This window comes from Pituophis catenifer, unplaced genomic scaffold, assembly GCF_029215685.1.
Source record: "Pituophis catenifer annectens isolate HBS135680 unplaced genomic scaffold, rPitCat1.0.hap2 SCAF_12, whole genome shotgun sequence".
Classification (NCBI taxonomy): Eukaryota; Metazoa; Chordata; class Lepidosauria; order Squamata; family Colubridae; genus Pituophis; species Pituophis catenifer.
Genome location: NW_027256892.1, coordinates 11,986,425 through 12,002,337, shown reverse-complemented (window position 1 = coordinate 12,002,337; position 15,913 = coordinate 11,986,425). Strand labels below are relative to the sequence as shown.

At 41.7% G+C, this 15,913-nt stretch overlaps 2 long non-coding RNA genes across 4 annotated transcripts in view; one reads left to right on the top strand and one right to left on the bottom strand.

Annotated features, from left to right (window-relative positions):
- The window catches only part of LOC139323253 (uncharacterized), a 118,802-nt gene that overhangs the window by 12,684 nt on the left and 90,205 nt on the right, over window positions 1–15,913 (top strand). The window contains exon 2 of the long non-coding RNA XR_011600974.1: window positions 3,729–3,772. This is a non-coding gene — a long non-coding RNA (uncharacterized lncRNA). The remainder of the gene's footprint in view (window positions 1–3,728; window positions 3,773–15,913) is intronic.
- The window catches only part of LOC139323252 (uncharacterized), a 60,242-nt gene that overhangs the window by 31,843 nt on the left and 12,486 nt on the right, over window positions 1–15,913 (bottom strand). For all 3 annotated transcript variants that reach the window (XR_011600972.1, XR_011600971.1, XR_011600973.1), the window contains exon 3: window positions 5,473–5,599. This is a non-coding gene — a long non-coding RNA (uncharacterized lncRNA). The remainder of the gene's footprint in view (window positions 1–5,472; window positions 5,600–15,913) is intronic.

Genomic DNA, 15,913 nt, shown 5'->3' with positions numbered 1-15,913 from the left:
CAGCCTGGAAAACAGTATAAGTTGGTTAACTGAGTTTTTTTTAATTGCATCTACAGCATGGAACGTGCCATTGTGACCAGAGGTGGTATATATCAAGGGAAGTTCTAATTGCATTTTAACAATAAGAATGTATATACCTTTGCTTTTACTGCCTTTTAAAAACACCATTGGCTATGCATGGTTGCAGATGATTTTTTTCTATTGTAGCCACCACTTGTTAATTTACCTTGGTCTGCATTTTCCAGATGAGGTAATTTTGTTAATCTTGTTATAGTGAATACATCATTTACCTACAACTAGTGACCCTTGATAGAGTATTAGATTTGTTTTGGCACACAGCTAAAATCTTGTATTCAGAGGCTGTATGTGCCAGAAAGTGGTGATTGGATCACAATGCAGTGAAGAATATTTTCCACCTTTCTGTTCGGCTTTGGGGTTTCCAAAGAAATAGAGTTGATATGTGTTGGAACATGGTAGTGATCTTATCCAAATGGAGCCTCTCTGTGATTGGATTTTGCTTCATTAGATGAATGGGTATAAGGAAGGATAATTCAATGCAGGAACATCCCCTTTGAATAAAAACGAAAACTGAATAAAGAATTAGTAACTCTTGGCCAAAATATCTAGGAGCCTAGAAGTTATGCAGGGCCAGATCTGGTTAGTATTTGGATGAGACGACTTTAGGAAATACCAGGGATGTCAATGAGACTAGGAAGAACATCAAAAAAAAAATCTTCATGGTTGTGTCCATGAAGTCATCAGGAATTGAGCTCAACTCAGATGGAACTCCAGTGAGAAAGAAATCTAGATAGAGATGGTAGAAAAGCTACCAGGCAGCCCAAAGAATGATGCTGTAGGAGCTCATCCTTCAGTATGATCTTTCTTACCATTTATTGGGCAAGTAAGGGAAAGCTTGAGTCAGTCTTCCCTATTGGGGTGACACTCCAAGGTCCCCACTATTGAAAAACCCAGATGGAAGGGAATATCTTCCCTTGGGATTTTATTGAAATCATAAAATTTAGCATGTGGTTTAACAGATGATAATTAAAGGCAAGGATGTTCACTTAAATCCTTTACCTACCTTGTCAAGAAAGAGGTAAGAAAATTATACTCCAGCCACTTGTATTTCATGAATGTTCTCTACTAGTTTGATAGAATTTCCAAAGTCAGTTATCTTCCAAGTATTGTCTTTTGTCTTACTCCTGGTGACATTACAGCATCATCCATGGAAAGTCTGAAGTTCTCTCCTTCTCTTTCTCTCCAGTATTATCTGCTGTGAAGCCAGATTTCCAGCTTTGAGTTTCCAAAGTGTTCAGTAGAACAACATTTTTTGAATGGGTTACTAAAGCCCTGATGAAGACCTCATTCTCTATTCTAGATACACTTCTCTCCCCCCTGTGTTGCCTCTGGGCTGGATTTTGCAGCAGCTGCGCATGCTGGTAATGATCCTTACACAACATATTTTTGGTCTGCTATGTTCCCTGGAGGATCTTGTGAGCTTCAGTTGAACTGGGCCTGTTTTATGAGTGATTTAATGTGGTGTAAGCAATCTGCGTACATTGTGTATAAGTGTCTGAGAATGAGACAGAACGCACTGCTGCTGTTGATATCACATTATTTTATTAGAGTTTCAAAGCTGATATTAAGTGGACATGATTTCTTCCTATGGACCATTAATTTTGTTTTATTGCTGGCCTGATGGCCGTTACCCTCCCCTTCTTGCCAATACATTCCTCCATTAGGCTTGTACAATTAACAAAATATGAACTGTTTAAGGCATTGCTTTGAACAATGGGTCAGTGCAAAAGAGGGCTGGGAGGGTGTGGTGGGGGGGTAGAGGAATAATTTGTGGTAATGGAAGGCTGAGGAGTGGAAGGAGGCAAAAGAATAAGATTTGTAAACTCTGGAAGATTATGAGCTGTTTCACACGAGTTATTTTGTAGTAAAGGACAGATACATGTGCAGTTTCCCCATTGGGTAACTGCACAAACTGGAAAAAAAATTCCCAAGATTAATGTAATAAATTAAACATATGAATGGCTACCTTGTTAACCAGATACTTCTAATATTTTTGCATATGATTCAAATAGCTTTAGTTTGAGAAAAAAAGTGTGAAAGCAATGTGGAGAGATAAGAGTTATTTTTTTATACGGATGGAGAAAAAGGAGTTATAATCTAAAGCTGCCTTTTCCTGTTTTCTTTGTTTCTTTATATAATTCTCCAAATCACATAAAATAATTTAACCTAGCAAGGCTTTAAAATTCTACATCTTTTTTGTAGGTATGTTTTCTATCATTCAGTGCTTCTGTATATAGCTTCACTTAAATATAATACATGTAGTGTTTCACATTTATTCTTCAAAAAAAATTGCCTTTTAGTATATATTTCCCTGATTATCTTCTTTACATCAATTTCCATGATGCACTTTTGTAAATTGACATTTTTCCAATGTAAGCGCTGTTTCTCTTTACATCACTACATAACACTTAGAGTTATATACCATTTCACAGTGCTTTACAGCCCTCTCTAAGCAGTTTACAGAGTCAGCCTATTGCCCTCAACAATCTAGGTCCTCATTTCCTGACCTCGGAAGGATGGAAGGCTGAGTCAATCTTGAGCTGGTCAGGATTGAACTCCTGGCTGTGGGTAGAGTCAACCTGCAATTCTGCATTCTAACCACTGCGCCACCAATGCTCTACATTTTTCAATGTGTAACTTTTATAGATGTATTGAGCGTATTGCTCATACACATTTTTGTGAAGGTTTTGATCTGAGAAAAATGGATGATAACCAATGTGTTCCACCCCTCAATGCTGAAGCAGAGACTATTTGAACTCTTACATTTATCCATTCCTAAAGAAATTTATCAGAGATTTATTTTATATGTCTTTTCAGTACTATTGCTGACAGAAAGTTCGAACTGAGCTTTGGCTGGTTTAGTGTTCCACTCACTATACCATATTTGGGAATTTTAATTTAATGGTGGGAATCCTCAGATCAAATGACGTAAAACAGTATAAAACTTTTACAGACTAAAGTCAGTCATAAAACAAAATTCCAGTGCAGCAAAGGCAACTGTAAAACTGGGTTTCCTTTCAAAGCAATTGTGACAAGAAATTAAATAAAAGAACCGAGTTAATGAAGAAATGCAGTTTAAATACATCAGAAGTTAAACTTTCCATCTTGCTTTAACCTTTGATGATGGGTTAGTTGCAGTGGTGGGATTCAGCCAGTTTGCACCACTTCGGGAGAACTGGTTGTTAACTTTCTGAGTGGTTTGGTGAACTGGTTGTTGGAAGAAATCATTAGGGCAGAGAACCGGTTGTTAAATTATTTGAATCCCACCACTAGCTAGTTGTAAACATATTTTCATCAATTAGCAGGTGTTTTTGAAGTGAAAGATTGATGCATTTGTTTTTCTAAAGATTTATTACTACTGGGACCATCTTAAAAGAGATATTCAATATTAGCAGAATCCTGATCTTTTGGCTAAATCTCCTTGCTACTTCAACACTCTATCCCATATCCTTTAGACTTCCAAAGAGTGCTCTGCCCTTCATAAATTAGCTTTTGATTTAGTTATCTGATTACATTTTCACAATTGTGATTATGTATCGACTTTCCAACTTTGGATTTGTCCTTTTCTTTTTCCAACATGGTCAACATTGCTGCATTTTTGCTGAGATTATGGCCTTTTTTAATACAATGCCCTTTTGCTGTATTCACAGATGGTTACTGGAGTTGGATCCTGAGACTTCTGTCTTTCAAGCGGGTAAGGGAAAATTATTGCTAAATTATCCTGATCTTGGATGTTAAAAATCATACCAGAAGTGTGATGTTTTTGCCATGCCACAAGGTGTGTTATAGCGAAGCCCTTACTATTTAAAAGCTTAATGAGATTAATATGTTCAGGTTGGATGGAAAAAAGCTCATATGGAATCTGTTTCTTTAGTTAAGACTTTCTGAGTAACAAACTACAGTGTGCAAAATCTCTCCATGTTTGAGCACTTCAACCCTCTGGAACTCTCAAAAAATTGAGAGTTCATACTAAAAATAAAGCTGACAAAGCTAATAGCCAGTATTTACTTTGATTTCTTCATCATCTTCATAGAAAAGGCCAAATGAATTCTTCCTTTTCAAAGCAGTGTCTGGCTTGACCTGACACTTTCAGAACTCCTGTTTAAGGAAGCTGACTTCTGGTTTGTAACTCAGTCAATCAAAGTAGAAGTATAGAATCATAGGGCTGGAAGAGACCTTGGTGGTCTTCTAGTCCCAACCCCCTGCCCAAAGCAGAAGTCCTTATATCATTGGGCCATCATGCCACATTCCGCCTTTGGCACCCTGGTATCATTTCCTTTGAAGGTAGGCAGAGGGGGTGTTGTGATCACATGTAACCCCAACCCTTGGGTAGCCTTCTCAGCTGGGGATAAAGTCAACCACAGATAATCAAAATCCAAAGCCCAAGGCTGGAAGCAGAATCTCATGAATTGACTAACCTTTATATTATTTATTAACAGTATCAATATTTATTATGGTCACAGACCAGCATAAGGTTTGTAACTCAGATAGCCACGTTTATTGCCCATTAGCAAATGTGACACTTGTATGAGCTTGGCAGAGTCTGCCAAAGTCTCAAGCTGCTGTCATCCTAGGAAAGATCCCCACTAGTGATTCAGCCATCGGTATGCACTAACAGTAATACGTACAAATGTTAATGGCCTCAGTCATGGTGGGGATAACATTAGCAGAAGCTATCCATCACTATGAAGAAATGCTCCTAGATTACTTCTGATATGCCTATTCAACTTCTCTTCCTTTTTGCTTCCAGTCATTAAAACTGTCTACATGGAGAACATGTTAATAGTTATAAATTAGTTTAAATGACATCAAAACTTTGTGTGTTTGGGGACAAAAATGAAAATATCACCTAGTGGACTGAATTAACTAATCATACATCAAATAATACATCAATAACTAATCAATACATGATTTTGGGATGGGGAGGAAGAACATCTCAAAAAGGCCTGCCACAAATTTTAAAGTCAGGGGACTGAAGATAAACAACATAAGTGTTGTGAATTGGCCGTGAATAGAGTAAGAAAGCTCTAGTTCTCTGCAAATCTCCAGAAATATAAATTGGAATATTTTGGGCAAAGAACTGACTAGCTCAGAACTGACTTTAACTTTGAAGCCTGTTTGATGAAGAAATGCTACCAAATGCTTCCTGTTAATGCTGGTATTTTGTCTGAGTAGTGAGGATTTTCTTGGGATTAATGTTTTGCCTGTGCGCCTCCAACCTGATTTTCTGAGTGGTCTTTCTGTTTTGCTCCCCTGGATTCCTAATTTTTGGTTCCCTGTGACTCAGACTTAATCTTGGTTAAGCAGTTGAATCTTTTCCTCCCCTGATCATCTCTAAATGGTTTATAGAGGCAGCACGTTTTCCCCAACAATCTGGGTTCTCATTTGACTGACCTTGGAAGGATGGAAGGCCGAGTCAACTTTGAGCCCATCAGGATTGAACTCCTGGCTCTGGGCAGTCTGCAATATGGCACTTAAAGCTTAAGTTGAACTGAATGTTCATTTTCAGCACTCTTTGATCCTATGAAAGAAAGAGAAGTTTTGAAATTTAATGACAGAGAATGACATTTCAGAAATGTGGGGAGGTTTGGGACAAACTATGGCACCTAGTAGCCTTTTTTCCCTTCCCTAACAGTCAGTCTTGAATTGATGCATCGTCTTGTCATAGAACAGTGTTTCTCAGTCTAGACAACTTTAAGATATGTGGACTTCAACTCCCAGGATTCCCCAGCCAGCATGTTTGCTCAACTGGGAATTCTGGGTGTTGAAGTCCACACATCTTAAAGTTTCCAAGGTTGAGAAACACTGCCATGGAATGATCCTATGACAGGGGTGTCAAACTCGATTTCATTGAGGGCTGCATCAGGGTTGTGTTTGACTTTGGGGGGCCAGGGTGAGTGTGGCCATGGTGGGCATGGCCAGCTCAACGTCACTTGTGTCAGGGGTGCCTGTGGTGGCCCGAGCACTCTGCCAGTGAAAACAGGCTCCTGAGCTCCATTTTCGGCTATGACAGCCTCCTGCAACCCTCTTTCAGTGAAAACGGAGTTGGGAGTGCTGCCCGCAGCCCTTGCGAGCTCTGTTTTCAGTTGCGACAGCCTCCTGCAATCCTCTGCCAGCGAAAATGGAGCTTGCATGCAGCTCTCCCAAGCCGGATCCGGTCCCTGGCCTTGAGTTTGACACCCCTGTTCTATGACATTGTAAATGCATTAATAAAAGAGTAGTACATTCCAGAAGAGAAGGAGATACAAGACTCCCAGATTCCTATGTAATCCAGCACAGTAGCACTGATATTTGCATAGAGAAATGCCAGGTTTAATCCCAGCATTTACAGGTGGGGCTGGAAACACCTTGAACTCTGGAGAACCACTGCTGGTGGTTGAAGTTAATTTTAGCTTCAATATAACTTAAATCTAAATCAATATACAGATAGCTCTTGATTTACAATCACGATTGGGATTACTTAACATTGCTAAGTAAGGCAGTTGTTATGTAAGTCATTGTCCAATATCCCAACCTTTTTTATCACAGATATTAAGAAATCATTGCAGTTGTTAAATGTCTTATGTGGCTGTTAAGCAAATTCAGCTTCCCCCATTGTCAGAAGCCAGATGTGACAGTCACAAATGGTGATCACATGACTCTGGGACAGTGCAACTGTTGTTGCCAGCTGATTGCCAAGTGCTCAAATTGATCACATGACCATGGGAATATTGCAATAGAGCCATAGTAGCGCAGGAGTTAGAATGCAGGCTCAAGGTTGACTCAGCCTTCCATCCTTCTGAGGTTGGTAAAAATGAGGACCCAGATCATTGGGGGCAAATATGCTGACTCTGTAAACTGCTTAGAGAGGGCTGTAAAGTACTGTGAAGCAGTATATACTGTAAGTCTAAGTGCTATTGCTATGGCTATAAGTGTGAAGTTTGATTGTAAATTATTTTTTTCAGTGCTGTTGTAATTTTGGTTACTAAAAGAAGGGCTGGAAGTCAAGGTTTCTTTGTTTTTATATTCCTGTTTTATTCTTACAAGCCAAATGCAGCCAGATTTCTGTTCAAATTATGACTGCAGAGTAATGTTCATTTGTTATTCATCTGTTAGTCACAGCTAAAATTGTATGAAGGGAAGGAGACTGGCAAAGGATTCTATCCTCCCACACAGAAGGAATAGTAATCAAAATGTTTAGATCTTATGGAAACAGTGAAACAATCTCAGGAATGCTATTAAAATGACAGCATTTTAGCAGATAAGTGAGCTATCAGTTACTGATTTATTTATTTTTTTGCAGACATGGAAGATCTGTTCACAGTATACTTTTGTTCTCAGGGTTTATACAATATTTTAGATTCAGTTATTTCAGTTCTATGAATGTCTGTCACATCATAGACAGAGGCTGATTGATCCTGGCATCCGAAAAGTGACTGTATTGCAGTTCAAAAATTCATGGTTTTTTTTTTTTTCAAGCCAGGATTAGACTTTCAGGAAATGTTAAGGAGCAGAGGCAAGCCTCAAAAAGGTTCTTCAATCTATCTGAAAGCTTCAAAAATGTAAGTTTGATTAGAGAGAGCTGTATGCACTCACTGGCGTTCTGCCTTCTAAGAATTTTTCACATTGAATTGCTCTATCCCAGTTACAGTACTATCACAAGTTGTCTATGGAGATTTTCAATCATCCAGGTGAGGGTTGTCCCAAAAGTCTTTTTCCAAAAGGCAACTGGACTTTCTTGGTTTTTTTCTTTGAAAATATTTTGCTTCTCATCTAAGAAGCTTTTTCAGACTTGGTTGAGAAGTGAAACATTTTTAAGAACCTCCCCCCCTCCCCCCAAAAAAAAGTCCAGTTGCCTTTTGGAAAAGCACTTTTGGGACTACTATCACAAAGGACTTCACCAAACAAGTGGGGATTCCTGTAGGAAATCTTTCTGATGAGAAACCTTGAAAGATATGCAATGGTAGCACAGGTTGATTTTGTGTGTGGACAGGTTTTCAGAATGGCCAGGTTATACCTACACTTCTAGCTTTATTGGAAGTGGGTCTTCTCCACTGAACAGTTTTGTAGAAACATGGCCATTGCAAGAAGCACCATGGGAGAAGTCCTACCTTCGAAGAACCTGGTGCTGCTGTTTGGTGACTTTGTAAATTTTAGAAAGTCAATGCAACCTCATCCATGGATGGTTTTTAGAAAAAGGATGGCTAGACTCATCAGCAATAAAACTCCACCTTAGCTGCTGGAAATCTTTGCAGCAGACCTCTTTTAATCCTTACTGTGGCAAATATGCTATGCTTTCCTTTTGTGTCACTTGGATGCTATGCTTGGCTTTTGATTGGCTTGGTTTCTTTTCCTTTCTCTCTTCAGAAGCATTGATAGCCATTCTGTTTGCATGAGTCTTTCCTGTTTTTGAACCTTTGTTATTGATCTGGGAAGCTCAACACACATTATCCCGAAAGCTTGATAATCAGATCCGCATTCTGTCCCTTTGGGGGAAGGAAAAAAAAAGAGCTCTACATGTTTCACCAGCTGTTTAGCAAAATCCGCCTCTTGCTTTCTTTATGAAACTAACCCCTTTGATCATCCCCTTGGAACATCGATGTCAAAGGTCAGGACAGATATAAAGCCTCTGAGATGGACCAAATGTTAGCAGTGGGACCAGCGTAGCAAAGAGGAACCTTTGTAATGCTGCATTTGGTAATGTGCAATTAAAGTATTTTCTTGGAATTCCTTTTGGCTGTGCATTTCAACACATCATGAGATCCCTTGGCTGGATTTCCACATTCAAACCTCATGATAGGACGGAACCAACCCACTCACTGCTATGGACTTTGCTTTGTTTCAAAACTAGACTACCATCTGAGATGCATGCAATAGATTTAGAGGGCATGAAGTCAAAATGTGGGTTGGTTAGGGTGGGATTAATGTGTTCTGTGAGCCACATTTTAGCCCTTTGAAGAGGAGAGCCATGTTAGTCCATCTTTGCAAAAAATCAGGAATCTGGAAGCACCTTCTCCCACTAACAAAGGGATTAAAAAATCATGAGCTGCAGCTCACATCATCAGATGCCTATGATTCTAAGCTACATTGTGTGGCCTACCATTGTCCTGTATTCAGTAAATAGTAAACCACATCTTAGTTTACTATGAATTTAGCTCCCAGGACTGAAGATGAGAATAGTTGTGATGTGCAAAGACAATTCCACAGAATTTTTGGGTGCAAAAAGATGTCCCAGAGCAGTTCTCTGTAGGAAGCCAGAACTCCAACCTGGGGTCAGGTTGGAGTTTATTTGGAACTCTTTTGTAATAAAAAAGGGGGGAGGGGGCACCAACTGGCTTTAAAAAAGTCAGTGCAAATATGTTATTCCTACCCTGCCTCCCATTCTCCCCCCAGTTGGTACAACTGACAGCAGGTTGTTAGATTGCATATATCCCTTTGCACCCTTTCCTGCTTTGCTAGGTAAGCACAAAAGCTTTGGGGAAAAGCTCAGATGATTGTGCTGCAGAATGAAATGAAGAAGCAGTTTGCCTTGTAGAAAGAAGAAGATGCTTCCTTGTGCCTGCCTGCGTTCCTTCCTTCCTTCCTTCTTCCTTTTTTCTTCCCTTCCCTTCCCTTCCCTTCCCTTCCCTTCCCTTCCCTTCCCTTCCCTTCCCTTCCCTTCCCTTCCCTTCCCTTCCCTTCCCTTCCCTTCCCTGCATCTTCTCTCCTCCCTCCCTTCCATCCTTCCTTCCTTCTTTTCCCTGCCTCTTCCTTCCTCCCTCCCATCCTTTCTTCTTCCTCTTCCTTGCCTCTTTCTTCTTCCTCCCATGCTTCCTTCCTTCCCTTCCCTGCCTCTTCTCTCCTTCCTTCCTTCCCCCAATCCCTGCACTGAAACATAAAGCCACTAAGACAAAGACAGTTTGCCAGCTCAAAATCCTTGTGGCGATAGAAACAGGGAGCAGCAGGAGAGCCGCAGTTACTGCAAAACAATGGTTTCTACTGGGGCTGGGTGGGTAATTTTGTCACACGATTTATCTTAAACCTCCTGGAGGGATTTTCCCTTTTGATCTCGGAAGCGGGGGCACATCTCTGTGAAAATAAGCCTTTGATGCTAGGTATCCCCAATATGATCAGGATTTTTTCCCTGACATTCAAGATTGAAGTGTCTGGTTTTCTCCTTGCACAACAGGGGAGATGGGGCAGCAGTGTGGAAAATCTTGGATGCTGGCTGTTGGGAGCCAACTTAGAAATGCCAGCCTAACTCTCATGGGTTAACCAAAGTTGGCTGCTGGCTGGGGGAGAACACAAGAAAGAGAGTCTAGACCAGATTTATCTGACCTGGGGTTTTGGGTTGCATTGGGATGAGATAACTCCGCAAGTCAGAGCAAAAAGAAAATGCTGGGAGATATAAATGGAGCCCTTATGACATACTTTCAATTTTCATCTTTTTAAATGGCATTTAGTAGATTTGCATGAGACCAATTGACCTGAAATCAGTAGTTCTTTCTAAATCCTCAGCTGCAATGTGCTAATGCTTTCAGGGCAATAGATTTCCACCAGCTATACAGAGAGTCCTTGAAAAAGACATATTTGAAAAAGTTGGGGCTGATTAATAAAGTTTTCTTCATCAGCATTTGAGGCTCTCATGTCAGCAGAAGATAAAGCGGAGTTGAGGGGAGGAGTTAAGAGCGTCATCAGCTTAGAATCATTACGTTGTCACAAACAATCCAAGTCCATCCCCTCTTGAATTCTGTTGACTCTTATCTGGTGCCAATTTAGTATTGAATTAGATTCTTTTCTATAGGTTTGAACAATAAATCTTGACCTGCTACTTAATATATGGTCCTGATCCTTTGCAGCTGACATTTTTTGCTTCACGTTGTTGTGTCTGCCCTCTCAGAATATTCAATTGTTGATCAGTTCACCCATATTCATATATGCTTAAACTTGGAGTTCCTATGCTTATAAGTAGGATGACTTGTCATTAATTGAACTTCTGCATTCCTCCTTTCCTGTAATCATATGTGAAAAAGACCTTGGGAGTGGGGCAAAGAATGCTGCCTAGGAAATGGTCAGATAAGAGACAGCATAGCCTGCAGCTGGATACTGGGTAGGGCAAGAGACTAAGAAGGGACCCTCCCTAATTTCTTGGGCTGTAAAGATGGGAAGAATGGTACATTTGGATTTATTTATTTATTTATTTTATTTATTATATTTCTATACCGCCTTTCTCCCGTAGGACTCAAGGCGGTGTACAGTCAAGAAAAATATAGACACACAAACATCATAAAATTGCTAATTAAAATTGTTACTTAGTTTGGTCAATTAAATAAAACCCAGAATTAGATAACATTTAAAAAATCATTTGCATGTTTGTATGTTTAGCCCTGCCTGTTGGAACATCAGGGTCTTGAGGGCACGGCGGAAAGCACGGAGATCAGGGATATTCCGTATCTCCGGGGGCAGTTCATTCCAAAGGGTTGGAGCCCCCACAGAGAAGGCCCTCCCCCTGGGAGTCGCCAGTCGACATAATTTGACTGACGGTACCCTGAGTAGTCCCTCCCTGTGAGAACGAACTGGTCGGTGGGAGGCTATTGGTGGCAAAAGACGGTCTCGTAGGTACCCAGGTCCTAAGCCATGGAGCGCTTTAAAGGTGATAACTAACACCTTGAATCGCACCCGGAAGACCACCGGGAGCCAGTGCAGCTCGCGTAGGAGAGGTGTTACATGGGCGTAATGAGCTGCGCCCATAATCACCCGCGCGGCTACGTTCTGGACCAGTTGGAGCCTCCGGGTGCTTTTCAAGGGGAGCCCCATGTAGAGAGCATTACAGTAGTCCATACGGGAGGTAACTAGGGCATGAGTGACTGTGCGCAAGGCGTCCCGATCCAGAAAGGGACGCAACTGGCGGATCAGGCGAACCTGATAAAAGGCACCCCTGGCCACGGCCGTCAAATGATCTTCTAAAGATAACCGTGAATCCAGGAGGAGACCCAAGTTGCGGGCCCTCTCTGTGGGGAGCAAGATCTCATCCCCTATTGTCAGTGATGGTACCAGCTGACTATACCGGGACGCCGGAAGCCACAGCCACTCGGTCTTGGAGGGGTTGAGTCTGAGCTTGTTTCTCCCCATCCAGATCCGCACGGCCTCCAGGCAACGGGACATCACAGCAAGGGCATCATTGGGGTGGTCTGGGGTGGAGATGTATAGCTGTGTGTCATCAGCATACTGATGAACACTCACCCCAAAACCACGGATGATCTCACCTAGCGGTTTTACATAAATGTTGAACAGAAGGGGTGAGAGGACTGACCCTTGCGGCACCCCACAAATAAGGTGCCTCGAGGTCGACCTCTGCCCCCCTGCCAACACAAACTGCGAACGGTCAGAGAGGAAGGAGGAGAACCACCGAAGAACAGTGCCCCCTATTCCTAACCCCTCCAGCCGGTGCAGTAAGATACCATGGTCGATGGTATCAAAAGCCGCTGAGAGATCTAATAGGACCAGGATAGAGGAGCAACCTCTGTCCCGAGCCCTCCAGAGATCATCCACCAATGCGACCAATGCCGTTTCTGTGCTGTATCGTGATTTGCAAGAGTATGTTAAATAGCATTACAATAAAGTAGAATTATCTTATCTAATTCTAAGAGCTGTGATGCCACAGTGGTTAGAATGCAGTATTGCAGGCTAACTTTGCCAACTGCCAGGAGTTCAATCCTGACCAGCTCAAGGTTGACTCAGCCTTCTATCCTTCCGAGGTCGGTAAAATGAGGACTCAGTTTGTTGGGGGCAATATGCCAACTCTGTAAATTGCTTAGAGAGGGCTGTAAAGCACTGTGAAGTGGTATATAAGTCTAAGTGCTATTGTTGTTGCTATCTGATCATGTTTCCTGTCTGGTTTGACATTTCCTTTGGCAATTTTCTGATATCAGTTCTGAGGAGTTCCTTCTTGAGATGTCATGCCTTTTTGTTTGCTTCTGCCCTAGTTAATAATCTCGACTTGAGTTTTCTGAATCAATAGATCAGTCCAATAAAAGGATACTGGAAAAAATTATTTGACATTTAAGGCTTGCCTTCATTTAATGTGTTACCCTTATAGGTTTCTCTTTTGCCACTGGGATTCTTATGTGATCTTCTGCTTCTTTTTTGGTTTCTCAAATGCTCAGGAGAATCTATTTCAAAATAAGAAACCAATTCCATTTGGGCCACCATTTTTCGTTAATGTGAAGTACACTTAAATGTTAAACCTGTCATCTGCTTTAATTCAACAGCATTCAATGGATTCATATGAATTAATCGGAGAAGAGTGAACCCCAGTTTGGTCAAGGATTCATTAATTGGTTAGTAGTGATCATTTTCCCCCTAAGCAGTTCAATCCAGCAAATTAAGGCTCAATTCAAGAGGTCAGTGACAGCCTTTTAATGAATTGAATTAAACCTCGAATCTATCAAACAGTTTTTAACTGATAAAAATATCCTCAACTGGGTATTTAATTTTTAAAAAATCTTTACACTGAGGCAGGAACTTACAAAAACTTCTGAAGGCAGTTTGAGCAAAGACACTCACTCCATTTTGCGCAGGGAGGAATATCTAGCTGAAATAAATTCAAAGTATATAGTGCATACAGGTACATTTGCTTTCCTATGAAAACTGATACAGATTTAATTGATTTGAGTAATGGGCTGAAATATTCTCGGCATATTCTCCTCCTCCTTCTGTCTTTTGAACAGGAGTTCAGCATGGCACTTGTAACATTATTCTTTCTGTTTTTCCCTTGTGAGGACAGTTGGGTTGAGAAAGAATTATCCAGTTATTTAGAGAACTTTTATGGCTGACACTGGGTTTGCCCCTTTCCTAATCCAACAGCGTCACTACTATAAGTAGTCCTTGATAAAAGACCACAATTGAGACCAGAATTTCCATTGCTATGCAAAGTGGTTGTTAAATGAGTTGCACCCGATTTAACATTCTTTTTTTGCCACAATTGTTAAGGGAATCCAGTTTCCCCATTGACTTTGCTTATCAGAAGCTGGTTGAGAAGATAATAAATGGCTACCACAAGACTCCAGGACACTGCAGCCATTGTAAATATATTGCCGGTTGCCAAGTGTCCAAATTTTGATCATGTGACTATGCAGATGCTGCATCGTAAGTGTGAGGTCCAGTTGTAAGCCACTTTTTTCAGGGCTGTTGTAACCTCAAACAGTCACTGAATGAATGGTTGTAAGTTGAAGACCAGCTGTATAAGGCATTGATTGTCATTCCATTTGATGAAGGAGAATTTCCTTTCTGAGAAGAACCTAATTTCAATGAAATTCCCCTGGGAGGTGTGCGATGCTTTTGGGCTTCTTTTCTTAACGGACTGATGCCACTGATGTCTATGGAGATTCTCAGTCATCTAAGTCCCCTCCTGCGCGAGCTGCACTGGCTCCCGGTGGTCTTCTGGGTGCGCTTCAAGGTTTTGGTTACCACCTTTAGAGCGCTCCATGGCATCGGACCGGGGTATTTACGAGACCGCCTTCTGCTACCAATAGCCTCTCACCGACCAGTACGCTCCCATAGAGAGGGGCTTTTCAGGGTGCCGTTGGCCAAACAGTGTTGACTGGCGGCCCCCAAGGGGAGAGCCTTCTCTGTGGGGGCACCTACCATCTGGAACGAGCTCCCCCCAGAGATACGGAGGATCCCGGATCTGCTCACGTTTTGTCGTGCTCTCAAAACTTTTTTATTTCAGCAGGCTGGCCTGGCCTAACTCTCCCTTTTAAATTTTTTAAATCGTTTGATTTGTTTTATAAACTGGGTGTTTTAATCTGTGTTTCGGCCAAAATATTTAATAATTTTAAGGGACTTTTAATGTTTGTATTATCTGTATTTCATCTCGGCTGTTCACCGCCCTGAGTCCTCCGGGAGTAGGGCGATATAGAAATTTGATAAATAAATAAATAAATTAAATAAATAAATAAATAAGTCATGGTTGTCCCAAAGGTGCTTTCTGGTTTTCCTTTGAGAAGACATTTCTCATCTAAGAATGAAAAGCTGAAGAAACTTCTTGTATGTGTGTGTGTGTGAGAGAGAGGGGGGGGGGAGGAGAGGGAGGGAGGGGAGAGGGAGGGAGGGGGGAGAGAGAGTGAGAGGAAAAGGGGGAGGGAGAGAGGAAGAGGGGGAGAGAGAGGGGGAGGGGGAGAGAGGGAGGGGGGAGAGAGAGAATGCCTTTAATTGTTCTATCCTCTCCCCAACTGTTTATAACTTTTGATTGGAATTTAACTCTGGTAGGAAAAGCCAGGAAGACTGAAAACCCCCAAAACAGTAGCACCAGTGGTTCCTTCCAGTTCGGCCCGGTTCGGCCGAGCTGGTAGCGGTGATGATATGATGTCACCGAACTGGTTCTCTTTGTTTGGGAGCTGCCCCCCCCCATGTTATTCTTACCTTTTATTTGGCCCTGCCCCCAATCTATTCGCTGCCTCCTGAGTCCCAGCTGATTGGCTAGAAGGAAAAACACTGTTTAAACTCTTGCCCCGGGGCTTCAAAGGGCTGCCCTACAGCTGATCAGTATTAAAAGTCAGTGTGGTGGTAGACCAGTGCGCTCGAAAAACAAATGGGTAGACCGGTGCCTCCAAAAACAAATGGGTAGACCGGTGCCTCCAAAAACAAATGAGTAGACCGGTGCCTCCAAAAACAAATGGGTAGACCAGTGCCTCCAAAAACAAATGGGTAGACCGGTGCCTCCAAAAACAAATGAGTAGACTGGTGCCTCCAAAAACAAATGGGTAGACCAGTGCCTCCAAAAACAAATGGGTAAACCGGTACAGCTCTGCAAGCAGTTAAAAGCCTGGTAGACCAGTACCTCTGCTAAATCCTAAAGAATTGTCCCATGACCATC